We start from the raw sequence: 9975 nt of genomic DNA, 5'->3' as shown, positions 1-9975 counted from the left end.
TCCTTGCTCTCTTTGCCGGTCCAGTTACACACAAGCCCTGCACAAAACGAGAGAGGAAACTACAAGATACAAGTACTCATAACTGATGCATGGATTAGAGTGAATCAAATATACATGTAAATACAATACATCAATGCAATACAAGTATATAGGAGAACATGCAAAACTTTATTGATAGAAGTAACAGGGTTCTGAGAAGGTTACAACCAATGATGGCTCCAATCCAGCAGCACCTCCCCAGCAGCAAGAACTCTCCTCTTCACCTCTAGTAAAACAATCACCCAATAGCTCTAACTGTAATCCAACAGCACCTCCTTGCTTTACACAAAATTCCAGCCCCCTTAGACCTCATAGAAGAGCTCTATATATAGGATAGAAGAAGAGAGGATGAGTCAGCTTGAGACTGACATGAAGCTGCCTTGTGTCCTCTCCCTCTTCAGTTAATCTTCAGTTCTTGAGTCCACTTGGAGATCCTTGGTTACACATGGTGATCAAGTACCTCTTACTCATCATAGGGCGAATCTTATGAACCAAGTGTCAGTTTGGAAGCTTCCTGGGCAGTTGACACCTTGCAGGATGACTGTGCCACTTGGCCAATCTCGCCCAGCGCAGGTAGCCTTCATTACTTTTGACTTCCAGCGCAGGTACAGAGTGGGATAGTTGCATTACAGCGCAGAAGCTCAGTTAAGCAGCTGACATGATCCAAAATAAGCCTGTTTTGAAGTGTTTTCAGGTGGAGAACTGATTGGAAATGCTGTTGTTTGATGACCTTGTTCTTTTAGGGGTAAGAACAACATGTTTAGGGACTGAGGATCCCTGTAATTATTGACATTCCATGCTCCATGATGCGAAGCACAAAAATGTCTATAACACACCATGGCTCACCATCGTATGCACAGTCGAAGAGGGGGCATGCGAGGCAGTAGCTCTCGTTCACCTGCTATGCCCAGCCCTGATTTTGCTTCCCCTACTTTCTCTGCGGATAATCCCAACCCGCTCAGTTTCGTGGGGCGGTACCCAGACACACGAAGTGGCAGAGGCAGAGCCTAGCTCCATAGCTCAGGTCATGGTGATGCATTAGTTTGCACTTCCAACTTTCCCCTCTCGTCGCACCCTGCTCCTCACACTATGCAGTTCCACTTCCGCCACTCACTGAACCATCTAGTTATCATCGCCACTATCTCAATTACCATCATGGAAGGAATTAAGCCACCTACTCCTTTGGATGTTCACACTGAGGAGGCGAACGGAGCAGGTTCGAGCAGCAGGAGCCGGGACAACACTGGTGATTGGGAAACTGAAGAAGGTCGAACCAGAATGCATGGCAAAGATGTTGCTAGCAGTCAACATGTTGAGAAGGGAAAACTTAGTTACATGTAGGGTTCTGGAAGTCGCCAAGGAGACACATCAGGACAACGTGTAGGTATAGGCACTGTGGAGGGAGGCTAACAAGTGCATAGACGTGGCGAGTCGGATGATGAAGACAACCCGAACAAGTACGCGTGTCCGATTGTAGAGGAACCGGCCCCGGAAGACTGAATGCCAAGTGTTGAGTATGCCAGGTGGACATTTTGTCATGTTGACGGTTCAATTTCTGTTTAGTTTTATGTGTCTTCAGGTTAGGATTATGATCTGGTTAAAATGTCTCAGTAATGCCGTGATTAAACTGGTTATCCCTGTGTGGGCTATTTTTGGACTCATATTTTTAGACTGGTTCCCCCTCTGTTGGGGCAGTCAAAGAAAATTATTATGACTGTGTGATGAATGAGGCTTGGTTCCTCTATGGTCAAGCCCCACTGTAATCCCCCTTTTTTTTATCATATTAATAGATTAAACTTACTTAGAAAAAAAATACCAAAGGTTGAAGAATCCCTATCCTGTGAGCATGAGAATCTAGCTGACCAATATTCAATAAACGAAGGATATGTGCATGCTGATTAGATATTTATGTCGTGAAACTACTTTTTGCTATAGAAAAAAACTATTACTGTAACTAGAGAATCTAAGGCTATAGGTTATGGTCTCTCTTCTACACCCGGGACTAGGTATGCTTGAACTAAACCTATAATTTGAAATTTGGAGCTTATTAACAGATATTTATCATTTTTATCTATTTATAACTAGCAAGCATGAATAAAGTTGAGCCTCAAGTTTATGAGGTACTAGATATGATAAAAGTATTGACATGTTTTCATATTAAGTTTTTGGTACATAAAATATTTTCTTTCCCCATCAACTAACATAGTTTTCTTTTGTTTGGTAGGAACCAAAGCACAATTTTAACTCAAATACATATTCTGAATATATCATAAGTTTTAAGGTACAATGTTTCATATGCTTTCCATCCTTATCAAAATGCTAATTTTAATTTTAATTATATTGTTGGAGATGGACAACTTTTACAAAATTTGATATTTGATGCAACATATCTAATGTTCCACTGTTTTCAGCCATAGGGAATTCACTGCATCTTATGGGATAAGGTGATTTATCTAGTGTAGGTTTTACTAAATAAAAAAATTCAAAAATTCAAGTATTCAATCATTCCACTTCTTGAAGATATGATCTTGTCTGCATCACCTGGGTTATTTTTAGCTAGAACTTTGGATTTTAGGGTCATGCATGTATAATAATAATCTACTATATATATTCCACCACACTAATTAAAATAACTATACATGCCTAAGACATAGCTACACACATCTAAGATATAGCTAAAAACACAAGAAAACAAAAGAGAAGGTGTAGTTTTAAATTTTCTTCTCAACATTTTATCAACAAGTTTAGTACCAATATAGATCTTTTTCGGTGCTTGATAATTTTGGAGTTAAAATGGATTTAGATTGTTTTATTATTAGTTTTTTGGTAAGCTACAAGAACATTGTAGTAATAAAAAAATTGTATTACATAATAAAATTAGAGAATCCAAACCATAAGATTAAATACATAGCCTTTATCCAAAAAATTACTGAGGGTCAGAAAAATTAAGTCAAGACTTTATCTTGAAAAGCATAAAGCACTAGCAGATTCCTAATAGCCAGAGCTATGTTGAGAAAGAAGATGGGCACCAAATCACACTTCCACCAACGATTGTTAATAAAGGATCACAGGGAGGTGTGTTCTGGAGGACCAAGGCACTTCCTAAAAATAATTATTATTATCCAATTTTAAGGTAGCTAGAGTGGTCTTGACAAAGAATATGAGCACCAAATCAAAGTTTCACTAACAATTGTTAATAAAGAGTACAGGGAGGCCTAACCTCGAGGACCATTTTTAAGGTTTGGGCTAAGCCATAGACCAAATTGGTGTATGAGACCCATGTTTGTGAGACAAGGGACCCACCTCCCCCAGCTGTTTGACTGCTAAGTCTACCAAGGCATACATACTCTACTCCCTTTAGTTTTGACCTTGTGAACCTTTTAGGAGGAAACACATGCTCTTAACCATTAGGCCCACTATATAAACCACAATAATACAAAAAAGATCATAACCTCTAGTTTTCCTCATAATATTGCAAAAATATTCCCATTTTCGACTTAATGTTCATTAAAACCTTGACTGGTTAACAGATGCCTATGCCTACAGGTATGGATAATCCATAATCGAATGCCTCAGGTGTGGAGTATCATGTTATCACCGTGATCTAGGGGATTAATAATTAGTAATCATGGATAATTGTAATTAGACGTAGGGATTTAAGAATCCCCATGAGGTTCATCTTCTAAATAATTATTTTAATCACTATCACTATAATTTTTAATTAATTATTAAATTATTAAATAAATGGAACATAAATAATTATATATATATATATATATAGATATATATCTATATATATATATAGATATATATATATATATATATATATATATATATATATATATATATAGATATATATATATATATATATATATATATAGATATATATATATATATTATTGAAGTATTTTAATTATATTTTGCAAGTTTGTTAACTTTGTTCACTGAGATTTAAACTTTGAATATGTGAGTTTTGACTATCCCCAATTAAACTTTCCAATTAAACCAAATACACTAATAATTTTATTTCAAAAAAGAGAATTAATAACCAGTTACTGAAACAACCTATATTTCTACCTATAATACTGTAACAACAATGAACCTGATATAACCTATTGCGAGAGAAGTTTACAAGGCGAAGAAACTTCTTTATAAATTGCTCGAAAATAAGAGTTAAAAGTGTGAACACAACATATGACTGAAGAGAAATAATAGGTTTTACCTGCTGAATGCATATTTCCCTTGCTAGGATTATTAATGCCAATAATGTAGACATCATTATTAAAAAATAAATCATATACAAGGTTTATCTTAAAAATGTGCATCATAAATCCTCTAGACTGAAGTTCAACTTTCTAGCCATTGCCCTTCTCACCATCCACAGACAAACACAAACAGTGATAATCAGCCTCAGTTAATGTTCAACAGTCTCGTTACTTTCATAATGACACACCACAAACAAGTCCAAACTTTGAATGCTATTTCTTGGTCTTACTCTCGTGCCATTAATATCAGTACCATCAGAAGGTCGATCCAAACCATTAATATGAGTAACATCGGAAGGTTGATCGCAGAGACTCCTGCGATTTTCTCTGCTGCTGCAATCATCCTCAAACCCAACAACTACCTTTAGAACTTCTGACATAAGTAAAGGGTATTTCTATTGCAAACACTCAAAACCCTTTGAACGCATATGGCATCATCCTATTCTTCAATTACATTCATTATATGCTTATCAAATATGTTCTAGAAGAGTCTCCAATAATAAAACTTAGATTATTGAGATTGACTTCTTTTAGAAATAAAAATAGAAAAAGAAGTAAAAAAGCTAAGTCTTGTGTGATTCTAAATTTGTGATAGATTAGGCTACCCAAAAGGCTTTGGTCGATGATGTTACACGTGAACCCGTCCCTAGAGACATCAAGCATGCTTTTATTTATTTTGAGTGGATGTCCTTTAATCATATCATTCCCAAATTGAATAAAAAAATTCTCTCTAAAAATGATATGTCCGTGCTAGATGGTGCGGTGCACTAGGCCTTTATGTGTTCATTGATGGGGAGGAAGTTGAGTCACATAAATGGGGAGGAAGTTGAGTCTATACACTCTTTTCTATAACGGATGTCAAGGTTATTTTTTGGAGATGGGATTATAGAAATTTCTAAATCATTGTCCATGATGAGCTTGTTAAATATATAGGCTGAAAATTCAAAGTGGTGTGAGAAGTTCTACTATATAGGTAAAATTATGCTAAAGTTGTAGAGATACAAACATGTATATATTCATTATTTTGTATATATAATATGTTTTCTAATACTAATAATAAAATATAATTTAGTATTTTTTTCTGTTTTAAGTAGTCATTAACCATTTATGTTTCGTACATTCCAATTTACAATATGCTATAGTAGGTATGTATCTCGGCATATTTTTGACTTTACAATGTTATTATTTTTAATTCTTTTTAATCATACATTCCAATCTAGAATAGGCTATGGTAGATATGTATCTCAGCATATTTTTTATGCTTTACATTTTTATTCTTTTTAAGGATAACTTGGTTTAAGAAAGATACATTAAAATATTTGTTATTTATTAATATTATCTTAAATTAATTATCCTTCCACTAGTTTTAAATACTTTTAGAATTAATTTTGATGCCAAAAAAACCTACTGACGTAATAAATAAATTTAGTTTTAGTAAATTTTTTCTTTATATAATAACTTAAAGTGGATGTTGAAATAATTTATTGGTATTTAAATGTTTGTAAATGTTACTATAAATTATATGTTGATCCATAAGAATTTTTACAGATCCCTCTTATACCAATTTGCAAAAAAGTATTGCAACAAATATTAATTCTTCATTCGATATACAACTTTTTTTCCTTTCATTCTTTGTACTCAAATATTTATCATTTCGTAATATTTATAAAAGAATTATTTTTACTTTCTTTGTTTTGTTAGTAGAGATATTGATCCATAGAAAAATTAAAGTTTTTTCAACATTTAAAATGGACAGGCATTTCCTTGTAGGGAGAACTCTGCTACCCACCTGTCGTCACTATGCACCATTCGATCTTTTGTTAGAAGATTGAATTATACTCATCCGTTGATTTGAGATAAGCTTGCATTTGGCGGTTGTGATTGGCTAGAAAGGTGCAAAGGATGGTTTCTTCATAGACCAGACGTCAATGGTTGCAATAGGTTGTTCTCTTTAAAAAAACTTTGAAGCTCATTGCTGGGAGAAAGAATCATCGGCCTTCGGCAAATGTCATTTTGGAAGATGGCAAATATTTACTGCAATCCCAGATGCATGTAAATTCCCTCGCCGGCCTCCCATACCTAGTACGCACCTCAAATTCTTTAAGTTTTCTATTTGGACTTTCATCTAAATCCTCTTTGGGTATCAATGGAGGCGGTTATGGTAGAAAATGTTATTTGATCATCGGTTGTGAGTCAGATTCTTTGAAACACTACGGTGTTTCTATTACAGTATGATTTGTAGAGTGTTACAACAAACGAACTCGAGGGATTTCAAAAATTCCTAGGGTTTCTTCCAGGTTTTTCACAACATCCGCGAAGTGGAAAGGAGTTGTGATTTTTTTTCTTCGCAGGAACTATTATGGCATCAAGCAGGCATGGAGGCAATCACGACCATGAGTACAACAGAGACCGGGACTGAGACCAAGAAATTCTAAGGCAGAGGAATTCTCATTATGTGAACAAAAGCGACAAACATGAACGAGAAGGGGTCGAGAAGAAGACCGAGATAGGGACAGGATCGGGAGGCCGATAGGAACAGGGACTGCTCATGAGACTACAGGTCTAGGGTTAAGCTTACAGATAGTAGGGATAAGGATCAGCAGCTCGAAAATGATTAGAACATGACCTACTACTCTGGTTACCCTTCATCACCCTCTCGGGGTTACGGATATAACCGCGGTAAAGGGAGCCATGCCACCAGTGATACAGATAGAGAGGTCGGTGAGGTCTCTAGCGGGAGTGCTTATGAGGACGGTGGTGGTTGGTGTATTGACGCGGATTTATGGTTTCATTTCGAACGGTATTGGACAGGCGAAGGTGAGGTGTACAAGAGGGACCTAGATAATAATGCCCCCGTCTGCAGAATGGGAAAAAGAAAAGTATTTTCCAATAGTGTAGGATTTAGACAAAAAGGCTGGATCATCTCCGATCCCTTGCAGAACAGTCAAAGAATTCAAGTAGTTTAGGAGGTTTAAGTGTTATAGATGCGTCCGCATTAGATTTTGGCCCCACAAAGCTCCTTTTTCCCCCTCCGTTGCCCCGTCACTTCGGTAGCCCACCGCAACAAGTTTGAACTTGAATGCCAGTTCTTCTGCTAGAATCTTCACTTCACGAGCTAATGGCTTCGTAGGCAAGCCTCCCCATAGTTTTGTGTCAAAGGAATCTAGTTACTTTAACTATATTTCTCCAAGTGACTCTCGAGGCCGGCATTCACACAGGTCTCGATCAAAAGGATCGACCCCTTTCTTCATACCATATGTTTCTCCATTCTCGGCCGAACTCCCAGCTCCTCACTCTAGAGGCAATGGAAGTGATGCAAAGAAGATATATTTCCAATGGGAGAAGTCCAATAAACGTCGTCAGAGGATGAGAGGGAACCTGGACAGCTGCGAGATGGTCTCAAGATGAGGAAGAGCCTTTACAACCTCGATACATGCCCCCGTCTACGGAACGAGAAGAAAATAGTATTCTCCATTATTGTGGGATTTAGGCGAAAAGCCCAGATCATCTCCGAGATTGGCAGAACAGTCGAAGAATGCATATAGTTTAGGAGGTTCGAGTGTTATAGATGTGTCCGCATTGAAGTTTAGCCGCACAAAGCTCCATCTGCCACGTCGATTTTTCAGCCCACCACAGCGAGTTTGAACTTGACTTCCAATGCTTCTGCTGGAATCTTCACTTCACCAGCTAATGGCTTGGTAGGCAAGCCTCTCCAGATTTCTCCAAGCGAATCTCGAGGAAGGAACTCACATGCGTCTGGATCAAAAGGACCGACCCCTTCTTTCACATATAAAGTGTGTGAAGATTATGTTTCTCCACTCTCGGCCCAACTCCCAGCTCGTCACTCTGGAGGCAATGGAAGTAATGCCAAAAAAGAGGATATTTTTCCATTGGAAGGACACCAATCTACGTCGTGAGACGAGGAGAGGAAACCTGGACAACTGCTTGACAGTCTAAAGCTTTAAGATAAATAAGAGCCTTTGCAACCTCGCTAAATTTTAGCTTCTGACGGGGTAGATGAATATAACTCTCCCAGAGCTGTAAGGTTTGAGAATGAGGTCACAAAGAAACGAAAGAAACGTTCAACAACATGGACAGTGAGGAGGGGAGGTACTCTTGAGAGCGCAGTGGCATTAAGCATTGCAGTGGTCAACGCATTTCTCCTGAACCGGGAGAATACGTGGGAGAGAGATCAGAGGGTGCAGGAGGAAAATAAAAGAGTTCTGAAGACGATGCAGGTGAACATATTGGTGGTGTCTTGGGGAAGGATGATGTAAGAAGAGATGAACAGTATGACCTAGAATTAAATCAATGAGAGCTTATGCAAATGGATGATGGCAACAATAGTGAAGATGATAGTATTGGACAACCACCTGAATCGAAGTCTCATGATGAGCCCAAGTCTTCGATTCAACCTGAGATTCCAATCGCACAACGAATGAATGATATGCTACAAGGTTGAAAAAGTGTCAATGAATTTGAGAGGATTAACAAGATAGACGAAGGCACATATGGGGTTGTCTGTAGAGCTAAGAATATGAAAATGGGGGAGATAGTCGCTCTAAAATAAAGGTTAAAAACGGAAAAGAAAGAAATGGCTTTCGGGTGACTTCTCTGACGGAGATAAATGTCTTTCTATCATTCCATCACCCATAGATTGTTGATGTAAAGGAAGTAGTGGTAGAAAGCAACTTGGACAACATTTGTATCGTGATGGAATACATGGAGCATGATCTGAAAGGACTTATGGAAACCATGAAACAACCTTTCAGCCAAAGAAAAGTTAAATGTTTGATATTGTACCTCTTTGAGGGTGTAAACTACCTTCATGATAATTGGGTGCTGCATAGCTACAAGTTCCTTATGTTCTTGTTTACATTCTATATTGTTTTTAAATGATGCGGTATTGTGCACGCCATGTGTGCACTTGATATGTTGTTAGGTTTTTTCTGCGTCTATTTATCAAAGATAAAATACAGGCATATTGTGCATGCCATGTGTGCACTTGATATCTTTTGTTAGGTTCTTTCTTCGTCTATATATCGAACTATTTATCCAACATAAAATACAAGGAGACATATTTTTTTACGGAAATCGATGATGAATGAACTAACTACTTTGTTTATTTTTCTAGGGACTTTGAAGACTTCAAACCTTCTTCTAAACAATTGTGGTGAATTGAAGCTATGTGACTTTGGTTTGGCTCGTCAGTACGTTAGTTTTTAGAGACCTTATACGCCAATGGTTGTCACCGTATAGTAGCTTAATAATTTTTTTAAGATATAGTTGTGCGGCTTTCATATTGATTGCATGCAATACAATCTCCGGTTGAAAATTTAATTTGACATTTCATGACCATACCAAATACAATTTTCACCATTTTTAATTTATTCATATTATTCTTTGTTACTAATTTCTTTATATGAAAAATGGTAAGCTAGTGAAAAAATTTAATTACTTTAGTGTTCTTTAGTTGGATTCTTTTTGTACTTTAGACATGATGTGATCAAATTAGTTTAATGAAATAGATAGAAATATTTCCAACATCTTCTATGGGTTTTTTTTTCTACTCTCGAAATGACGATCAAATTCATTTACTTAAATAGTTAGGATTATTTTTCAACGACCTTTCAAAGCTTATAGGTTTTGTGAAAATTCAATAGCACTTGGC

General features: G+C 36.9%; 1 pseudogene; it reads left to right on the top strand.

Annotated features, from left to right (window-relative positions):
• The first annotated feature begins 6663 nt into the window (after window positions 1-6663).
• LOC149159080 (uncharacterized) lies at window positions 6664-9563 on the top strand (annotated as a pseudogene).
• The last annotated feature ends 412 nt before the right edge of the window (window positions 9564-9975 follow it).

This window comes from Pinus tabuliformis, chromosome 5_2 (assembly GCF_031772625.1).
Source record: "Pinus tabuliformis cultivar Carrire ecotype Pingquan chromosome 5_2, CPIR1, whole genome shotgun sequence".
Classification (NCBI taxonomy): domain Eukaryota; kingdom Viridiplantae; phylum Streptophyta; class Pinopsida; order Pinales; family Pinaceae; genus Pinus; species Pinus tabuliformis.
This window is presented reverse-complemented; position numbering and strand designations above follow the sequence as displayed.